This window comes from Bos grunniens, chromosome 9 (assembly GCF_055505025.1).
Source record: "Bos grunniens cultivar Pamir isolate PY7600 chromosome 9, Bosgru_T2T1.0, whole genome shotgun sequence".
Classification (NCBI taxonomy): domain Eukaryota; kingdom Metazoa; phylum Chordata; class Mammalia; order Artiodactyla; family Bovidae; genus Bos; species Bos grunniens.
The window spans coordinates 78,132,765-78,154,621 of NC_141173.1; the positions used below are offsets into that span (position 1 = coordinate 78,132,765).

General features: G+C 40.7%; 1 long non-coding RNA gene across 6 annotated transcripts in view; it reads left to right on the top strand.

The window, feature by feature from the left end:
• Positions 1–21,857, top strand: part of LOC147366227 (uncharacterized) — a 514,655-nt gene that overhangs the window by 224,800 nt on the left and 267,998 nt on the right. Inside the window, exons 3-4 of one of the 6 annotated variants that reach the window (XR_015133273.1) lie at positions 17,636–17,700; positions 18,967–19,171. The exons of 4 other annotated variants lie outside the window; for them this stretch is intronic. This is a non-coding gene — a long non-coding RNA (uncharacterized LOC147366227). Of the gene's footprint in view, positions 1–17,635; positions 17,701–18,966; positions 19,172–21,857 lie in introns of those variants that run through there. One more of the 6 variants, XR_015133272.1, reaches the window with a different exon arrangement.

A 21,857-nucleotide genomic window follows, 5' to 3' on the forward strand; every position in this document is an offset into this window, starting at 1 on the left:
CCTCACCGGTAAAGAACCCACCTGTCAATGCAGAGAGGCAGGAGATATGGGTTCGATCCCTGTTGTTATTGTTGTTCAGTAGCTCAGTTGTGCCCAATTCTTTGTGACCCCATGGACTGCAGCATGCCAGGCTTCTCTGTCCTTTACCATCTCCTGGAGCTTGCTCAAACTCATGTCCCTTGAGTTGGCTCTGTCGTCCCCCTCTCCTCCTGCCTTCTATCTTTTCCAGCATCAGTGTCTTTTCCAATGAGTCAGCTCTTTGCATCAGGTGACCAAAGTATTGGAGGTTCAGCTTCAACATCAGTCCTTCAAATGAATATTCAGGGTTGATTTCCTTTAAGGTTGATTGGTTTGATCTCCTTGTTGTCCAAGTGACTCTCAAGAGTCTTCTCCAGCACCACAGTTCAAAGGCATCAGTTTTTCGGTGCTCAGTTTTTTTTTACTGTCCTGCTCTCACGTCCATACATGAACACTGGAAAAACCATAGCTTTGACTAGATGGACCTTTGTTGGCAAAGTAATGTCTCTGTTTTTTAATATGCCATCCAGGTTTGCCATTACTTTTCTTCCAAGGAGCAATCATCTTTTGTTTCTGTGGCTGCAGTCACCATCTGCAGTGATTTTTGGAGCCCAAGAAAATAAAGTCTCTCACCATTTCCATTGTTTCCCATCTACTTGCCATGAAGTGGTGGGACTGGATGCCAAGATCTTCGGTTTTTGAAAGTTGAGTTTTAATCCAGCTTTTTCATTCTCCTTTTTCACCTTCATCAAGAGGCTCTTTATTTCCTCTTCACTTTCTGCCATAAGGGTGGTGTTATTTGTGTATCTGAGGTTATTGTATTTCTCCCTGCAATCCTTATGCCAGCTTGTGCTTCATCCAACCCAGCTTTAGAATGATGTACTCTGCACAGAAGTTAAATAAGCAGGGTGGCAGCCTTACATAGCCTTGATGTATTCCTTTCCCAATTTTGAACCAGTCTGTTGTTCCATGTCCAGTTCTAACTGTTGCTTCTTGACCTGCATACAGATTTTTCAGGAGGTAGGTAAGGTAGTCTGATATTCCCATCTCTTTAAGAATTTTCCACAGTTTGTTGTGGTCTACACAGTCAGACTTTAGCGTAGTCAGTGAAGCAGAAGTAGATGTTTTTCTAGAAATCTCTAGCTTTTTTGATTCCTGGGTAAGGAAGATCCCCTGAAAGAGGGCATGGCAACCCACTCCAGTGTTCTTGCTTGGAGAATTCCATGGACAGAGGAGCCTGGCAGGCTATAGTCCACAGAATCAGACAGAGTCGGCCACAACTGAAGCAACTGAGCAGTCATGCACCCACACAACGAGAGAATGGCGGCAGTCATTTTTCTTATTAACCACAGTTCTGTTCTATGAAGTTGCTGCAAACACTGAGTTAGGGGAAATACAGGGTTATGTTCATGGGAGCTTTTGATCATGACATTTTCATTAGCTGTTTAATACATATCCTTGTTACAGGTGTGTTTCTATTTAAAGACACTGTGTTGGTCAGAGTGTGTATATATATATATACACACACACACACTATATATTGTGCTTCCCAGGTGGCTCAGTGGGTAAAGAGTCAACCTCCAATGCAGGAGATATGGGAGAGGTGGGTTCTATCCCTGAGTTGGGACGATCCCCTGGAGGAGAGCACAGCAACCCACTCTAGTATACTTGCCTGGAGAATCTCCCATGGACAGAGGAGCCTGGTGGGCTATAGTCCATGGAATCGCTAAGAATTGGACATGACTGAGTGACTGAGTGTGCACGCATACTATATATTATGTATATGGAATATATGTGTGCTAAGTTGCCTCAGTCATGCCTGACTCTTTGCGACCCTGTGGACTGTAGCCCACCAGGTTCTTTTGTCCATGGGAATCTCCAGGGAAGAATACTGGAGAATCCTCCTCCAAGGTATCTTCCATTTCCATTAAATGAAAATTTAATTAATACCTTAAAATTTTATTAATACATTAATACCTTCCTCCTCCAAGGTATCTTCCCATCCCAAGAACTGAATCCTTGTCTCTTATGTCCCCTGCATTGGCAGGAGTGTTCTTTACCAGTAGTGCCACCTGGAAAGTTCATATACAATATATATACTAATATAGTAAATATATATATATGTATAAATTTATTACAAGGAATTAGCTCATGTAATTATAGAGGCTGATTCATGAGTTGCCATAAGCAAGCTGAAAATTCAGGAAAGTTGGTGGTGTAATTCCAGTCTGAGTCCAAAAGCCTGAGAACCTGGGGAACTGATGGTGTAAATCCCAGCCCAGGAGTAGAAGTCCTAGCTCAAGGCAGGCAGGAGGAACAAGTGACAAATCCCTCCTCCTTCTACCTTTTGCCCTATGTAGGTCCTCAAAGGAGCGGGTGATGCCTGCCCACACTGGGGAAGGCAATCAACTTGACTGATTCAAACGCAAATTGCATCAGAAAACACCTCACAGACACACTCCCAAATGATGTTTAATCTAGGCACCCCAAGGAGCAGTAAAATTGACACATAAAATTAACCGTCACAGACACCTTGTTCAACATATATTGTTAGTTCACTAACATTGATCTCGAAGCCAATAACAGTAGAACTCGTGCCTGAACAGGGTGTACCTGACACAGCTCTTTTCTCTGTCAGCACGTCTCTGTCCTCTTATGCTTAGGGACACTAGGCAGCCCTTCAGTGGTCTTCATTTGGAAAGTGAAATCCCCAATAAAACACACAAAAATGTGGAAAAGGTGGCTCTAAACAGACTGCACCAAGAGTACTTGTGTACTGTGAAGTGAAGTCGCTCAGTCATGTCCGACTCTTTGCAACCTCATGGCCTATAGCCTACCAGGCTTCTTGGTCCATGGGATTCCCCAGGCAAGAATACTGGAGTGGGTTACCATTTCCTTCTCCAGGAGACCTTCCAGACCCAGGGATTGAACTCGGGTCTCCCACATTGTAGGCAGATGCTTTACCGGTAGTCTGAGCCAGGAGACCCTCAACCAGAAGGCCGAGCACTGCCTCGATCCCCCTCACTGGGAATGTGGGGTCCAACCCTTCATGTTCTTCTCCATTCGTCACACATCTGTGAATGATCAGGGAACATCGTGTGTATTGATTTGAGGATTACAGATAATTTATAACGAGCAGGCAAATGAATGAATAATGAATATTCATTGAATAATGAGGATGGGTTGCATTCCTTTAAGATTAGAAAAATTTTGTTTATGACATGCCTTTAAGGCATGAAAGTCAAGTGAGTTGTTGGATTAGAAAATAGGTACTTGAGGCACATTAGTATTTAAATTGCTGAACTATGCTGACTGTGTAAGAGACTGTTACGGGCTGTAGGAGATTGTTTTTGTCGTGTTTAAGCATGTGCATGATGTTAGGATGAAGAGGGATGGTGGCTGTTGTGAACTCAGGGTCAGGGCTGGCTGAACATGTCAGACATTGGAGGAACCCTGGATCTTCCTGAGGTGAGTTTCTATCTGTATTACTGCCCTCTCTGTCCCACCGTGGAATTTAACATAAGTTGGGCTCTGGGTGACATCCCAGAGAGGGATCCAGGAGACTGGATTCCAGATCTTTACAGTTCAAGTCACTTTCAGGGTTAATGCTTCAAGGAGGTCTAAAGTCTCATGGGAGGGGATCTGAAGTTGACAGAGAGCTCTGATAAGATTTCATGCCCCACCCTTTGTGTTACTGTCTTTTTTTAATATACCATCTTATCCTTAAAAAAAAAAAAAAAATTATTTGGCTGCCTCGAGTCTTAGTTGCGGCACATGGGATCTAGTTTCCTGATCAGGATCAAACCCGGGTCCCTTGTGTTAGGAGCATGGAACCTTAGCTGTGCTGCACTTGGCTTATCATGCAACATTTAAACCTGAGGTTTTCAGATTCTGTGGAGGGATTTACTGAACAGAAGGGAAGATGCCGGCCTTGGGAAAAGGACTTGATGATACCTTGCACAATTGAACACCAGCTGGAAAGAAGCCCCTCTGCTTTCTGTTGTTATACTTGGGTTTAACTGAATGACTCCATCTGAAAGCCACCGCTGTGCCCTGTGAGCAATAGCAGAAGCTCATGTATTGCTCTGGGTCCCCAAGAACATCTGAGAGAGACCAGGAGACCACATTTGAAATACAGAAGTTGAGTTGCTTTACCAGAGGTAAACATAGTGCCGAAATCTTGCATGTGCAGCAATTTCTGGAAATCAACTCCCTGCCTTCTCAGATACAGATCTCTTGAAAGCATGAAGTGAAGCATGAATCCAAATAAAAATTGTTTTTCACATAAGTATTAGGTAACACCCAGTGGGGGCGGATAGTTCTACCATGCAATGCACATGTGTGGTTCAGTGTTTCACTATTAGCAGAAGGAAGCTTAGGGAGATATTATAAATATTTACTATACTGTATTAAATTTAGGGTAAACAGGTACCTCCACCAAAGGGTGATTTTTTTTTCTAAGGAAAAAAATTATAGCCATCACAAAAGAATCCTCTTTTGTTTATTTTATGGCTAAGGTGTTGCTCAGTCATGTCTGACTCTTTGTGACCCCATGAACTATAGCCTGCCAGGCTTCTCTGTCCATGGATTTCTCCAGGCAGGAATACTGGAGTGGGTTGCCATTCCCTTCTCCAGGGGATCATCCCGACCCAGGGACTGACCCCTGGTTTCCTGCTTTGCAGGCAGATTCTTTACCATTTGAGTCACCAGGGAAACCTAAAGGATGGCTTTATTTAAACTAATAACCCGTTTTGATTCAGTGAGGGAGGCAGGTGGAATCCACAGGGGAAGGCATGGCACTTGGTCTTGGCATTGCCCTTGTTTGCACTTAGGCATCAGAATTCATTTCTCTGGCACTTACTCTGCATACAGAGTGCACAACGTGTATCCCTTGTTCTTACCATGGATGGTCGTGAATCATGGTACAGCCTATGGCGTGCTTGAGAAAGGCTTGCTTCTAGTGCAAGCCTACCACGGAGTAGGTATTGAGTCCACAAGCGTATTTTGAGCTAAGACTAGAACTGAATTGAGTTACTAAAAAATGCAAGACATTTAGATTTCTGGGATTGCCTGATCATTATAAAATGTGGTAAAAATGTTAAGAAAACAGCTGCTAAGACTTTCTTGACTTTCAGTTCAGTTCAGTCACTCGGTCGTGTCCGACTCTTTGTGACCACATGAATCGCAGCATGCCAGGCCTCCCTGTCCATCACCAACTCCTGGAGTTCACTCAGACTCACGTCCATTGAGTTGGTGATGCCATCCAGCCATCTCATCCTCTGTCGTCCCCTTCTCCTCCTGCCCCCAATCCCTCCCAGCATCAGAGTCTTTTCCAATGAGTCAACTCTTCGCATGAGGTGGCCAAAGTACTGGAGTTTCAGCTTTAGCATCATTCCTTCCAAAGAACACCCAGGGCTGATCTCCTTTAGAATGGACTGGTTGGATCTCCTTGCAGTTCAAGGGACTCTCAAGAGTCTTCTCCAACACCACAGTTCAAAAACATCAATTCTTCGGCACTCAGCTTTCTTCACAGTCCAACTCTCACATCCATACGTGACCACTGGAAAAACCATAGCCTTGACTAGACAGACCTTTGTTGGCAAAGTAATGTCTCTGTTTTTCGATATGCTATCTAGGTTGGTCATAACTTTCCTTCCAAGGAGTAAGCGTCTTTTAATTTCATGGCTGCAATCACCATCTGCAGTGATTTTGGAGCCCCCCAAAATAAAATCTGACACTGTTTCCACTGTTTCCCCATCTATTTCCCATGAAGTGATGGGACCAGATGCCATGATCTTCGTTTTCTGAATGTTGAGTTTTAAGCCAACTTTTTCACTCTCTTTCACTTTCATCAAGAGGCTTTTTAGTTCCTCTTCACTTTCTGCCATAAGGGCGGTGTCATCTGCATATCTGAGATTATTGATATTTCTCCCAGCAATCTTGATTCCAGCTTGTGCTTCTTCTAGCCCAGCGTTTCTCATGATGTACTCTGCGTAGAAGTTAAATAAGCAGGGTGACAATATACAACCTTGAGGTACTCCTTTTCCTATTTGGAACCAGTCTGTTGTTCCATGTCCAGTTCTAACTGTTGTTTCTGACCTGCATACAGATTTCTCAAGAGGCAGGTCAAGTGGTGTGGTATTCCCATCTCTTTCAGAATTTTCCACAGTTTATTGTGATCCACAGAGTCATAGTCTTTGGCATAGTCAATAAAGCAGAAATAGATGTTTTTCTGGAACTCTCTTCCTTTTTCCTGACTTTAGAGAACCTGATAATATACATGAAAGAGGGTGTTCAAGTTCTTTGGAGTTCTCTTTCTCCGTTTTCTGTGGTAAACTGTTCTCTTTTGCTCTTTCTGTTTCCTTCCCCTGGTTTTCCACTTCCTCCATCCAGTATATTTTTTTTCTTTACTCATTTCTCTCTTACTCATAAGTGTGTGGAATCCACACTTAAAGACTGCACATGTAGACAGGCTGAGAAGTCCACTGACGGGCTTTTATTGGGAACAACAGAAAGATTATATTACAATGTTGTAGTTGCCCAAAGCAGAGAGGTTTTGCCATTCAACAGTTTAGCTGATTTAAGGAAGAGCAGGTATGGAGGGTTGTGTCTGAAGAGATAACAAACAAAACCCCAAAATGAATGCCATCTGAGATGCCAAGCCATTGTAAAAAGTCTACTATCAAAGTCACAACACTCAGGAAATGCCCAGATAGTGTGGTTTTCATTATTAGTATTCATATTATTTTTGAAATGTATGGGGTACATGTGATAAAGTCCACACATAAAACTGGCTCTCTTGTGATCTGGCAAATGAGATCTCCTAAATTAAAGAAGTTTAATTGAAACATAAACAGTAGGTAAGTGCCAAAAAAAAAAAAAATGTTACTGAGTTGAGAAAAACAGTGATTTGTAAATAATTTAGTGAAATAATACTTAGTTTTATTTTTTTTTGATTTGTTTTTAGTGTGGAATTATTTTTGATGAGTTAATTTAATTTTAAATATAATTTAGTTTATTTTACGTCTTAAAAAAAACAAACTTCAAGGTTTCAAGTTCCTTTGTTCAGCCCCTTCAAATGTTCATGTGTTATAGATATGTTATGAATATCCCCTCATATTTTCTGTCTTCTTTCAAGGCTCCTCTCTGGGGTCAAGGCCTCTTTTCAGGCATTCCGAACTTTGCGGGCAGGCTAATCCTTTCCCATGAGGGACCCTGAACTTTGTGCTCAGCCTGCTACTGTGACAGTAGCTACATCTCCAACTAAAGCACATCTGCAGTCATATGCTATTTCCTGTCAGGAGGCCCTCTTTGAATTTCATGGCCCCTTTTGGGGCCACTGTCTTATCTCCCCGTACCAGCCCCTTCCCAGCACTTGCCCCTTTTTGTATCGTTGTCTGTTGGTCTCTCCTGGCTGAACTGTAAGCTCTAAGAGGACTAACACCATCTTGTTCGCCCTGTACTTGTAACACTTACCATGACAGTTGCTCCTTGACTGGAATGAATATTTCACTAGTGAACCAAAAATTTGTTTTATTAAATTGTTTCTGAAGTAAACAAATTTTTAAAAATTTGCATGTCTAGTTTTCAATCAAATTTATCTTTGAATTGCATTCCAAATGCAAATGGTTCTGTCCATTTGCCAGTGTTAACACTGAGGAGTCCTTCCTTTTCCAGCCATCAGTGTTGTTGGCCAACTCCTACTCATCCTTTCTATCTCAGCTTGAACTCTGCCTTTTTTTTCCTGGCAGCTCCCTCTCTCCTCTTGCCCACCCAATCTGAAACAACTTCCCAGAAAATAATCACTTATCATACCCTTTATTTTCCCCACATCGTTTATCAAAAGTATAAATGATAGATTTTTTTTTCTTATGGTTTGTCTCTTCTACTAGATTGTAAGTTATGTGAGGGTAAAAAAATTATATATTTAGTCAGTATTACATTCTTAGCACCCAGTACAGAGTCTGGCACCTACCAAGTATGCAATAAATCTTTGTAAAAGGATTTTTTTTTTTTTTTCTGTTGTATAAAAGGTGCTGTAGGAATACATATAAAAGTAAGATATTATCTTTAGCCTTAAGGGGATTCTAGTGTCTCTGATGCCTTCAGGTTGAAAAAGACACATAGTGTATGAGATAAGGAGGAATGAAAAGGTCCAAATTTTGTGTATGGGAATATTTTCTTACCATAAAATATTTAATAGTTGTACATTTATGAAACATTGATTAAGAGAATTCATAAAACTATATATTTACTCATTAATGCTATTAAATAAGTTTATAAATTGTGAATCAGAGCATTACATTGTTTTGAGGGATCGTAGTATATATGGCAAGAGATGTATACTATCAATTTTTGCTAAATTTAAAGTTTTGTAGTTACATCAGTTCAGTTCAGTTCAGTTCAGTTGCTCAGTTGTGTCCGACTCTTTGCGACCCCATGAGTCGCAGCACTCCAGGCCTCCCTGTCTATCACCAACTCCCGGAGTTCACCCAAACTCATGTCCATCGAGTCGGTGATGCCATCCAGCCATCTCATCCTCTGTCGTCCCCTTCTCCTCCTGCCCCCAATCCCTCCCAGCATCAGGGTGATATCAAATCTCTTGCAATAACAGCCAAAGGGTCCCCAAACTTTGATTGCTGGGTGTCTAGGGAATAATGCCAAGAGGCGAGCAAAATCCCAGAGGGTAGCTGAAAGGATATCCATTCAGGGATTTGCCGATTTTTAGTCCTTGTGGCATTTAAGAAGGCCCCTAAGTTTGACATTGTTTTTACAATTTCATCTTCTCTTCAATACTATCTATATTAATTTACTCCTTAAATAACCAGCAGTTGCTCTGACATGTGTTTAGTGATGACCATGTTTAGTTAAGAAGACACTGTTCTCTGTTTTAAGCTGTGATAGACAGTATGGAAATAAACACTTGAATGTACAACAAGCTACAGCATTGTGTAATAGGTAGAAGCAAAACCCATAAATAATCAAATGAATGCGTAAATATTTACAGAGTTTCACTGCTTAGGGAATTGAAATAAAAAGAAATACTGTCACCCTTCTTTTAGAATTTTAGTCAGTAAGCCTTCAGGTAAAGCAAAGACCTTCTAGGCAATAAAACTGAAGTAACAACTAACACTTATCTTGGGCTAAAATACGCCGGGTGTCATCCTAAGTGATTTATAGGTATTAATTCATTTAATCTTTATGTTAACTGTAGTGGATGCTGTGGTGTGTCAAACAAAATCTCCCCCAAAGGACTAAGACATTCATTCCCTCATTTCCTGAAGTGTTGTCCTGCTAACAGCTTTTAGCTAAATCTCTGCCTAGAAATTGCCCTTGGCAGAAAGCAGCTGCTTTGCTCAAGGCTGCATACCTTTCCAGGGATAAGTGAAAGTGTTAGTCACTTAGTTGTGTCTGACTCTTTGGGACCCCATGGACTGTAGCCCGAGAGGCTCCTCTGTCCATGGAATTCTCCAGGCAAGAATACTGGAGTAGGTAGCCATTCCCTTCTCCAGGGGATCTTCCCAATTTAGGGATTGAACCTGGGTCTCCTACAGGTTCAGATTGCAGGCAGATTCTTTACCATCTGAGCCACCAGGGAAGCCCCTGCATCCAATGATTGGTCAATTCAGGGGAACAAAGATCTGGTTAACTTGCCTCAATTCAGGATATCTCTGCAGGACCATTCCAGCTTCAGAGCTGTTCTGTGGGATCAGCTGAGGCTCTGTTGCAGCTGTTTCCCAGTGCAACTTCATCCTCTCTTCCAACTGGCTGCCCTCACTGCCTTTCTGATGTTTCCTCTCACAGAACTCTCTATACACAGTTCTATCTCAGAGTCTATTTCCTTGGAAACTGGAAGATAATCACATCAACTTCGTTATTTTTTTTTCAACTTCTTTATTATTCTCATTTTATAGGTAAGGAAACTGAGGCATAGAGATGGGTAATCATCTACATTTACTTGGTCAGGATTCAGACCCGTCTTCCCTAGCTCCAGAATGAATGCTTGTAGCCACTGTGCTCTGTCTTAAAGTAGGATGAGGAAAACAGATGGGCTCTGCTCGCTGTGACTCTGCCCTCCTCTCAGGTGTGATCATACTCTGTGTCTTCTCATCTCCTCCCGTTTCAGTCAAACTGGCCTTCCTTCAGTCCCTTTACTGGCCATGAATGAGTGAATGAATTACTAAGGGTACAGGCAGTGGGTTGGAATATTAGAATCTAGGCTGGAGATGATTAGAATCTAGGGAGACGATTTGACTGCAGCAAAGAGAGGAAAGAATGAAATGTAACTGATATTATGGTTCATAAGTAATAATTTATGAAATGTAAATCTGAAGTTCTCAGCTTGGGGGTAAAACATTTTGTGCTCAGCACAGTATTAAGTTCTTATTGTGAGGCATACAGGAAATAATGTCTGCATCCTTTGGAAATTTGTAATCATTTGGGGAAGAGAAAAACACTATATAAGGAAGAAGAAAAGAATGTCAGAGGGTAGTATGTAATCAAGAGCAAGATAATGTGACATTTTCTAAATATATTTATGAGAGTACATAGATGAAATTAAGAAATAAACTGATAGAGTTAATTACTCAAAAGTTAGTGTTGAGTTTGTGTTGTATTTTCATAAGCTGAAAGGAGACAGAAGATTATTCTTGACAGAGGAAACAGATGGAAATCATGTGAAGAGAGTCATTGTCTCATTTAATCTCATAACATTTCCCTGAGATGAGTGTTATTATCAGGATTTATGAGAAAGTTGAGGTGCAGAGAGATTAAGTAACTTGCTGGCACAAGCCAGGTTGGTGAGCCGGGGAGCGAGGAGCTGAACCTAGACAAGCTGCTCTCAGCATGCATGACCTTGACTGCCACCTCTGGGGGCACAAAGTTTGTGGTGACGTAGTAGATCAGGTAGGCCAACTGATGAGGCTCTCAAATTTGTAGGTTGGGAAAGTTTGGAAAGATCCATTAGGTGATCAGAGACCTTCATGATCAGGGAAAACATGCGCTTGAAAGGGAAACTGATAGGCATTTTGATGCAGCTCTAGTCATTATTGGAGGAGTTGCTTACTCATTTTAAGGCTCACTTTCCTCTATTATAAAGTGGAAATAACAAAACTTACCTTTTTGAGTTGTAGTGAGGATTATATATAATGTATGTGAAGCAATTTGTATGGCGCTTGGTATGATTGTTGTGGGTACTCTGCTAACAGATGACAGTTGTTGTTTTAGTGTAGATTATTAAACCTGAGTGGAAATTTCTGGAAAAGATGGGATCATAGGGCAAAATACTGAAAATGGAATTTTAAGAAGACAGAGATGGCTATATGGGGCATGGTGGGCTAAAAAAAGGATGGGGTAGAGGAGCTGGGTGTGGGTAAATTATCATGATTTAGGATTTTCCAATAATATAAGGACACGAGTGGGGAGTGGGGGCAGTGGTGGTGGAAACAGATAGGAAGGAGTAGAGCTGAGGAGGAAGGGTTGACAAGATTCAGGACATAGAAGACAAGAGAAGAAGCAGTGAAAACGGCCAGATGGTCTGGAGATCAAAAGGTTAAGGGAAAGGAAATACCACTGAGGAGAAAATGGGGAAACTGAGGGAGATGTAGTTTTTGAGTACATGGTGATAAATTCTCATGTTGAAATAAAGAGAGCTAAGATTTATGAAAAAGATTGAGAGGAATTTAAACAGTGAGATTAAAATAATTTTTTAAGCCAATGATTCCATTGACTTTGGTCTTGTGAAGATGGAATTTCTGGTTGTAGCTTTGATGCTAAAATTTTGAAGAAAAGAGAACCAAGAAATATGGCTGCTTGACCTAGTGCCATCGTTGTATAATAGGGAGCTGAAGTCATAGGAATGTGTGAGACTGGGTATACAAAGAAAAGCAACAAGATAGAGTCACATATGTAGATCACATAAGGGTAGATCCTTATGTGAACCTTTCCTATGTGGATTCCAGGGTATTCTTCCTCTGAAGCCTACAGTTCTAAGACCGACTCTATGTTTTTTAGATTTTTCACTTTTGGGGGTGATTTTAGAATAAAATTTCAAGGCCATTGTGTTTCTTCTTTTCTTTTGCTTTAAGAGCAACAGGATAGAATGCCTTGCAACACCAAAGGATTCAGGAGAACTATTTCTGTTTTTCCAGAGGGCTTAATAAGGAAGCAACTTATTCTCTCTGAGGAAAATGACACTTCACAGAGGCCAAATATATTTCTGTAAATTGTAAAGGATAATAATATTGTTCCAATTAAGCACTTCATGCTCACAGCATAGAGGCCAATTTGACCTTATACAAATAGGACAGAAGGAGAAAAAAGATGCAATTACCAAAAATGTTCTCACCTGAAAGATAAATGTCACAAATAAGCAGTTGCCAAAAAAATCCTAGAGAAACTAGAAGCATCACTTTATTTTTTCAAAGTGATGGATAGATGAATTCATAAATTGAGAAACTATAGGAAGCTGGAATCAGGGAATTGTATCAGCCATGCTGAGCCAAGTAGACTCTAGAATTTCTTATTTTCCAATAACAAAGCCCTCGGGCAAGCAGCCCTATAAAATTTTTTTATATCAATTCATCAGATGAAGCTAACTCTGAACACTTACAATGTATTTGTTTTACTGTTGATGATGGCTTCTAGAAGGTTTCCCCAGAATCTACCTGCTCTAAAAAAGATCAAGGCCAGGTGCTAATCAAGGTCCATGCTTTTCCCTTTCTTGCAGACTTCTAAAGAAAGATGGAGAACAAAAACCCCAGAAGAAGCCTTTCCTTAGTTCATCTGTGAGCCGTAGTGTTGTCTGTTTATGTGTTTTTAAAATATACAGTGAAAAATTCTTTCTACAGTCACTGAAATATCTCAGAGGTGGGAAAGACAAGGAACTCACCACTGTACTTAAAATTCAATTAGTTTGGGTACAGTCTTGGCATAAGATTAGCTTGCGTAGTGATCTTTTTCTCTCCTTATAAGCTCAAATTTTATTCTCAAACATTAATGTAAATGTTCACACTGAAGGATCAATAAATGCCCTGCAAACTTTTTTTTTTTTAAATTAAAGAAATGTTTCCTGTTTTAGGAAAGAAGTACAGTACAATTTCATATCCATTGATCAGGCATATTCTCATGCTACCTGTGACTCTTTTGGGACAGTTTCTCATTGAAGATTCCCAGTTTCTATTCTGTAAGAGGAACCAGAGATCAAATTGCCAACATTCACTGGATCATAGAGAAAGCCCAGAAAAAGATCTACCTCTGCTTCATCGGTAAAGTGTCTGCCTACAATGCAGGAGACCCGGGTTCAATCCCTGGATCAGGAAGATCTCCTGGAGAAGGAAATAGCAACCCACTCCAGTATTCTTGCCTAGAAAATCCCATGGACGGAGGAACCTGGTAGGCTACAGTCCATGGGGTTGCAAAGAGCTGGACACGACTGAGCAACTTTACTCACTGTTTCATCGACTGTGCCAAAGCCTTTGACTGTGTGGATCATAATAAACTGTAGAAAGCTCTTGAAGAGATGGGAATACCAGACCATCTTACCTGTCTCCTGAGAAACCTGTGTGAGGGTCAGGAAGCAATAGTTAGAACCCTGTATGGAACAACTGATTGGTCCAAGATTAAGAAAGGAGTATGACAAGGCTGTCCATTGTCACCCTGTTTGTTTAATCTGTATGCTGAGCACATCTTGAAAAATGCTAGGCTGGGTGAATTACTAGCTCAAATCAAGATAGGTGGGAAAAACATCAACGACCTCAGATATGTGGATGATACCACTCTAATGGAAGAAAGCGAAGAGGAACTAAGGAGCCTTTTGATGAGGGTGAAGGAGGAGAGTGAAAGAGCCGGCTTAAAACTAAATATTAAAAAAACTAAGATCATGTCATCCAGCTCCATTACTTCAAGGCAAATAGAAGGGGAAATGGTGAAAGTAGTGACAGATTTCCTCTTCTTGGGGTCCAAAATCCCTATGGATGGTGACTGCAGCCACGAAATCAGAAGATGTTTGCTTCTTGGCAGAAAAGCTATGACAAACCTAGACAGTGTGCTGAAAGCAGAGACATTACTCTGCTGACAAAAGTCCATATAGTCAAGGCTACAGGCTTCCCTCTTAGTTCAGTTGGTAAAGAATCTGCCTGCAAAGCAGGAGACCTGGGTTTGATTCCTGGGTTGGGAAGATCCCCTGCAAAGGAAATGGCAACCCACTCCAGTATTCTTGCCTGGAGAATCCCAGGGACAGAGGAGCCTGGCAGGCTACTGTTCATGGGGTCACAAGAGTTGGACACAATTTAGCGGCTAAACCACCACCGTGGTCTTCCCAGTGGTCACTCACGGTTGTGAGAGCTGGATCATAAAGAAGGCAGAGTGCCAAAGAATTGATCCCTTTGAACTGCGGTGTTAGAGAAGACTCTTGAAAGTCCCTTGGACAGCAAGGAGATCAAACCAGTCAATCTTAAGGGTAATCAATCCTGAATACTTGTTGAAAGGACTGAGGCTGAAGCTGAAACTCCAGTATTTTGGTCACCTGATGCAAATAGCTGATGCACTGGAAAAGTCCTTGATGTTGGAAAAGATTGAGGGCAGAAGGAGAAGAGAGCGTCAGAGGATGAGATGGCTGGATGGCATCACTGATGCAGTGACATTGAACTGGGGCAAACTTTGGGAGATGGTGAGGGCCGGAGAGGCCTGGCACGCTGCAGTCCATGGTGTTGCAAAGAGTTGAGCAAGACTGGGCAACAGAACAACAACAATATGTCATACAAAGATGTCATGTATTGAGTTTAGAGGTCAGATTTTAGCTGTTTGGCTTTCTTTGGTTGATGACTGTCAATATGTCAGTCATGTCGATGGTGGTAAAAAACCTTTGCAGCATCCTAAACAGGCGTCTTCCCCAGTGACAGCCTCACTCTTGCAGCGGTTCCTCATGGAGATTTATTCCTCCAACTCCTCTTTTCCTCCCAGGGAAAAGGCTCCAAAATGGTTTTCAATTGTCTAGATTTCCTTATATTTGGGTTAATTGGGAATCTGTCAGTCCAAATATTCAACCCACATACTTCTTTTTAAAAGTAACGTCTTAGAGGGAGCCCCATGGACAAAGGAGCTTCTGGGATGTAGTGCTGGGGAAGGATGCAGATGCAAGGAGGTGGGGATGATAGTATTAAACTTTTTCTGATTCTAATGCCCAACTGGTGCTATCCTGCATTGTTGCTACCTATGAGAAAGAAGAGAAATAACACCCCAATTCTTCTTACCTCATGAGTTTCTGCTCATGAAACAAGAATGATTTCAACTCAGAGAACAGCTTTTGCCTCTCAGTCTTCATGTTAGGATGGGTGCCAGGTCTTGCTTCTCTACCTTTGTTTACCCCGAAACTTTTATGCCTGTGGTACATGAACAGCAATCCTTCTTTATTCTTTGCCCAATGCTGTACAAAAAATAACCTGCTCTTATAGAGAATTACTAAGCTAACATTGATGCTGTATTCTTTCTTTGGAGGAAATTTAAAAAAGCATATTTCTCATTAAAGGGTCAATATTTTTGAAACGGTTAAATGGGAGGCTACTTTAAAAATATTCTAGCTGCATAAATGTGGGATACTGAAAAGAGTCAAACCTAAGAAGTTTCCTTTGCTCTGTGCTTATTTATTTTCACCATATTATGAGTTAGTTTCAAGCCTTTGTGTTTCGTTTTGTTTGTCTGATTTGGTCCTTTGATGAGATAAGTTAGGTCAAACCTGATGACTCTCTTTTTTTACATGTTCTCTTTCATTTGCATCATTGCTGGCTTAAAAAAGGGCTCCTTCTCACAGATATTTGTTATTTATTTGTGTTCTTATTTACTTAGCAATTTGTTAAGAAATGTTGATCTTTTCTTATGCAAGTTTGCCTCTTCTATCACTTTTCTGGTCTATTTTAATTTTATTTCTTTATAGGCTTTCAATTTCTTGTTGACACTTCTTTTAAAATGAATATGCTCAAATTCCAAATTGTATGACTTTTTTCTCTAGTTCTTAGCTTTATGAGTGCTATTAAAAAATAATTTATTGTTTAAGTTTGTTAAAAAATATAAGTTTGAAAAATTAGCAGACCAGTAATTACTTGTTTAAAAAATCGGAAAAAATGCAAGTGTGACAAAAAGGGCACATAGTGAAACTTTTTTTATATTTCTTTAATTCCACTCCCCAGATGCAACCACTGTAAATAGTTTGGTATATATAAACACTTTCAGGCGACTTCCCAGGTGGCACTAGTGGTAAAGAGCCTGCCCACCAGTGCAGGAAACATAAGAGCCACAGGTTCGATTCCTGGGTTGGGAAGATCCCCTTGAGGAGGGCATGGCAACCCACTCCATTATTCTTGCCTGGAGAATCCCCATAGACAGAGGAGCTTGGTGGGCTACGGTCCATGGGGTCCACAAAGAGTCAGACACGACTGAAATGACTTAGCACATACACTTTCAGATATTTTTCTATGTATAAACAAGTTTATGTCTATCTGTATCTACCTATTATATATTTTAAAAAACAAATGGAACATACTTTATGAGGTCAGTCCTCATTACCTGTGATAGTTACATTCCATAAGGGTGCTGTGAATCCTGAATCAGTGAAGCTCTGCTCCTAGAGAAAATATAGGGGTAGGTTCCTATGAGCCTCTGGTCACAACACTTTTGTCAACTGATCAATAAGTATTGGTTGATAGGTATTTCTGTTTAAAGATACCTTAGTTAATATATACAGTTAATTCACTAACCTTGGCCAACAGCACTGTGACTCATGCCTGAACAAAGCTTATCTAACATAGGTATTTTCTTTGGAAAACACAGACTTCTTATGCCTAAGAATAGCAGGCAGCCCTTTTGCAGTATGTTTGGGGGTCATTTTAAACAGAAAAATCAAATGCAAAAGCCGTGGCACGAAATAGACCATGAGAAGGACATGGATTTATAGTATGAGGACTGGTATGAGAAGGAAGAGTCACCTTGTTCAGCCTCAGCTGAGAACATGCACATTGAGTGACTCAAATAGTCTTGCTCCTCTGTGCATATCTGTGAATGATTGTCAAAGTGCATTCTTTGACCGTGGGGTTACAGGCAGAAATCTGCAAATGCAGAATCTGTGGATAATGAGGATTGACCGAGTATCTTTCTATAGTGTGTAATTCGTTCTCTATAATAATCGATAGACGTGAACTGATAGACATCCTTCCACGCTATTCCACATGATGTTTAGTTCATTCACCCCATGTTTCTTGAGCATACCTTAGGTACTGTGCTTAGTGCTAGGATACTGTGCTGAACAAAACAGAATCTGTGTTCATAGAACCTAGGTTCATTATGAATAGATAATATAATGCTTGGTAGTACTCTGAAGAGAAACAGGACAATTAAGGGTAGAGAATGACAAAGAGAGTGATTGGCTAGCATGGTTAGAGAAGGACTTTCTGATTAGATGACATTTGAACAAGACTTGAATGAGCCAAGCAGATTGAAAAACTAGTGATTATATTTTAGGGCTCCTTACCTACACGGTTCTAGTGGTGGCCTTATGTCTTTCTAAGATTACAAAATAAGATGTTTAACTGCAGTCACTTATGACCACTGGCTCTTTCCTCTCCAGCTTCCCCTCTGGCATATTTCTGCTTGTATTGGGTGCTGCTGACCGCGAGCATTTGGGGGACTAAGGTAAGGCAGTGGTGTGTTGGTGAATGTTTAGCAACAGGTGCTCAGGAAATGAAAGCCCTAGTTTGTAGCACTTGTCATTTTCTGTGGTGTAGATACTCCTACTACAGACAATTTCAGGCTATCAGCATGAGGTCACAGAAGACAAATATGGCAAGAGATGTCCAGTAATATATAATTTCCACCATGCAATACAACAGATGTAACTTCAGGAACATAAATTAATATAGTCCTTTGAACTTTGAGTTTTCTGTAAATTGGTAGTTAGATCTAGAGACTTGATCAGATTAAGGTTTGTTTGTTTGTTTGTTTGTTTTTTGACCAGACTACGTCATTGGTAGTATCAATCTATCACATACATCGGTCAGTAGATCTATTGTATATAATAGTCTTGCCTTAAATATTTACCAACTGTAAAGTCAAAAGGGAAGTCGCTCCATCATGTCTGACTCTTTGCGACCCCATGGACTGTAGCCCACCAGGCTCCTCCATCCATGGGATTCTCCAGGCGAGAGTACTGGAGTGGGTTGCCATTTCCTTCTCCATGTAAAGTCAAACGACAGCTATAAATGATTTGTTGAACATTCTTCTGGAACAATGAGTCTATAAAAATAGGTAAATTTAGGTTGTATTTGTAAGGATGTTATATTATGACCATATTCTTCTCAAGAAGCAGCACCACTGACCAAAGTGATTCTGACTCTGGAATCTTGGCAATGTAGGTAGAGGAGATGATGTCATTTGTAGTCATTGGTGAACTAGTAGTAGAAGAATCTAAAATCTTCCGTGTTTCTCAGTGTTGAAGTTAAAGGATTGAAGCTATTATTTATAGATATCTTGATTTTTCCCTGGAGGAGGGCACAGGAACCCACTCCAGTATTCTTGCCTGGAGAAATCCATGGACACAGGAGCCTGGTGGGCTACAGTCATAGGGTTGCACAAAGTTGAACATCACTGAAGTGATTTAGCATGCACGCACGACTTGATTTTTAAGGTAAAAGAAATAGCACCACCTTTCCTGGTTACTCTACAGCAGGAAAAGCTAATAAGGCTATAAGAGATACTTTTTAAGCAGTGTTTTCACCCTTATGGGTGTCTATGAGGTCTCCTCTGTGGCTCAGCCTTGGTGTGTTCATTACTATCATTTTTGGCTCAGCCCTTTCCATTCCTGGGAGTCTTCTGCTTTGCGTTCTTGAGGTCAGTCCATCTATGACTCTACTCTGGTTGGTAACTCTTAAATTAGACAATCTTTTCTCCTTTGCCTTCTAGGATTGATACCACCACCCTTTCTCTACCTCTCAACAAGTACACACAAACCAGCATGTTCTCATTCTTCTGCTGTAATCATGGATTACCCTGACAGATCTATCTGCCTAGACTCCATCCTGCCCCACTTGCCATCTTCTTCCTCCCAGTTGACTTGGTGGTAAACGTCTGTGCATGACCCCTGGTTAGTAAACTTGTGAGGACAGCAGCTGTATCTGTTATCTATTTTAACCTTTAAATCCATAGTATTTATTGCAGACCCCAAATTAGTAAATAAGTATTACATGACTGAATAAATGAATGTTCACCTAAGTTACTATATAAAATTCTATTAACTCCTACATTTCTCTCTTGGCATGTCTGAAGCTCTGCTGCTGATACTTTAATGCAATTTAAGATGTGCCCAACAAGGTGGCCAGAGTGGCTTTGGCATAGAGTACTCAAAAATGATACACATACTTCAGTAGTCATGTACGGATGTGAGAGCTGGACCATAAAGCAGGCAGAGCGCTGAAGAATTGATGCTTTTGAACTGTGGTGCTGGAGAAGACTCTTTAGAGTCCCTTGAACAACAAGGAGATCAAACCAGTCAATCCTAAAGGAAATTAACTCTAAATACTCATTGGAAAGACTGATGCTGAAGCTGAAGCTCCAATACCTTGGCTACCTGGTGTGAACAGCCAACTTATTGGCAAAGACCTCGATACTGGGAAAGACTGAAGGCAGAAGGAGAAGAGAGTGACAGAGGATGAGGTGGTTGAATGGCATCACCGATTCAATGGACATGAACTTGGGCAAGCTCCGGGAGATGGTGAGGGACAGGGAGGCCTGGCATGCTACAGTCCATGGGATCTCAGAGTCGGACATGACTTGGTGACTGAACAACAACTTCAGATTTAGAGGGTGGGGTTTCCTCAGAGGTATGCCCCTGCTCCAGAAATGGTGTTCTCCAAAGGTCTGGGCTCAGCGTAATTTGCAGTGCCTCTCCCATGCTTCCTGCCTTTCCACAAGTTGCAACTACTCCTCTCCTCCAGACACACTCCATGAGGAAAGCCATTGTAGACTCCTGCCCTGACTCCAGTCTTTCACACTGTCACCTAGTGAGGTCCATGGAAAAGAGTCTAAGAGTGCCTATGGACTCTCAGTGTCTGTGACTCCCAAGGCTTCAGTAGTTAAGCTATCACATACATACAGCTATGCTGTATGTAAGCTATCACATACTCAACATTTCAAATTCATTAAATCTGTTAGCTGAGTTCTTCTTTCCTAATCGTATGTCTTCCTCCTATGACTGGCCCAAGGTGAGGTAGTATTCGTGTCCCTTGTCTATTTGGAAGCACTTTTCTTAGATTTCAGGCTGGTTGGTTTCACTGTAATCTCCATTCCTCCATCACTGTGATTTTGTGTATTATCCAGCTTTTCTTTGTTAGGATGAAAGAAACCCTCTTTCCAACTTTCTAAGCAGAAGATGGAAGTCCTCAGAATATTTTCTATGTCATATCTTCACTTTGCCTTTACTCCTTTAATTATTCAGGGATTTTAGTTTATAATCAATGACAAAAGCAAAATTTTACCTCTACTCATGACCATGTTAGTCACTTTCTTAATGGGATGATGAGCTCTGGGTCAGCCAAACCTTAGATTCTATGCCAGTTCTATGTCTTTTTAATAATAAGCACTAATATTTACACTGTGTCTTTATGTGCTAGGGAGTGTCCTAAGCAGTTTACTTAAAATAATTAGTTGTTTAACCCTCACTACAACCCTATGAGGTAGATAATATTATTGTCATCCCCATTTTAGCTGTAAGGAAATTAAAACTAATTGGCTCAACAGGTGGTGGCAGAACAGAGATTTGAACCTGGGGGGTCTGACACCAGGGAATATGCACTTAATCTCTGTAATACCCTTCTTGTAATGCTGTGACTTGGTGAGGACTGCATGGGGTAATATAGGTAAAGGCTTTAGCAGGAAGTGGTTCATGGCAGGAGTTCAATTAATGCTGGGGAGAAAGGCAGGGTCTGCCACCTTCTACTTTTTTTCTCCCAGGCTTTCTTTGTTTAATTTTTTTCAGTTAATCTTTTATTTTGGAAAAAGCCAAATATCTAATTGTTTTCATAGTAAAGAGATTAATATAATGTAGTTTTATGTAGCATCAATAAATATGAATCCATAGATACTCTGGTTCCTCTATACCTCTTTCTATATTATTTTGAAGTAAATCTCCTGCATCATATTATTTCACCCATAAATATTTCAGGGTATGTCTCTAAACGGTAAGAGCTCTTTAAAAACACATAAGTAAAATACCATTACTGTATCTAAAAATAGTGAAAAATAATTCCTCAACATTATTGAACATCCCAGCCATGTTTATATTTCCCAGTTGTTGCTCATATTCTTTCCCCCATGAGTTTGTTTGAATGAAATATAATTACAAATAAGGTACATAAACGGCAATAGGTTCCTAGGTCTTTTGTGTTTCTTTTCCTCTGTAGCTCTCCTCCACAGTTTTCCCTCTAGTGATCTGATTGGAAAGAACTGATTGTCCTGTGGGTTTCCTGGGAGAGTCTTCCCCAGTGTGGATGATTGCATCTTCCTAGTGATGTTCCCCTTGTTCCCCTGTTTCCTGTTTTTCTTGTACTTTGATAGATCTAGAAAGTTGGTCAGATTCAAGCTTTTTGTTTGTGTGGTTGATTTTGGCAAGACTACTTCATAAGTGGTGATGTCTACTTCCTACAGGAGGTATAAGCTCTCTGATATTTCTCTTTTTTAGCATACTGGCTGTCATTAATGATTATGCCTAGATCCATTCATTCATTCAAGGTTATAAATGGTGCTACTCTACTCCCTCTGTTATACAGAAGACTTCTATGAGGCGAAACTTCCCCATG